Genomic DNA, 433 nt, shown 5'->3' with positions numbered 1-433 from the left:
TCTGCTCAGTTCTGCATTCTTCTGTATAGGTTTTTCCTCCTGTTTTAGATACGTATAGTTGTATTTTTTTTTAATTTAGGAGCTTCCTAGCAATGCCACAATTTGGGGTGATTTGGACCCCATGCCACCTCTTCTTTTTTTTTTTTTTTAAGATTCCCACACTGTGACTAGGCAGTACTACTTTACTACCTTGAGTTTCAGATTTCTTAGTGTTGGGCACTGTTGGGTTTCCATGTGGGTTAGGATGACTTCCCCACTGTGATTTTGTTTGACTGTATTTGTTTTCATGTTTTACACTATTTCAAGTTTCCCCCCTTTTCTGTGCAGTAAGAAACCAACATTCCAGTTGTCTCTAAATGACTGTGCTGTTCTGCACACTGAAACAAGCTGTGAAGGTCAAATCTCGCCAACTTCTTTTGGTCTCTCGTTTTCA

The sequence above is a fragment of the Aptenodytes patagonicus genome, chromosome 6, assembly GCF_965638725.1.
Source record: "Aptenodytes patagonicus chromosome 6, bAptPat1.pri.cur, whole genome shotgun sequence".
Lineage (NCBI taxonomy): Eukaryota > Metazoa > Chordata > Aves > Sphenisciformes > Spheniscidae > Aptenodytes > Aptenodytes patagonicus.
This window is presented reverse-complemented; position numbering follows the sequence as displayed.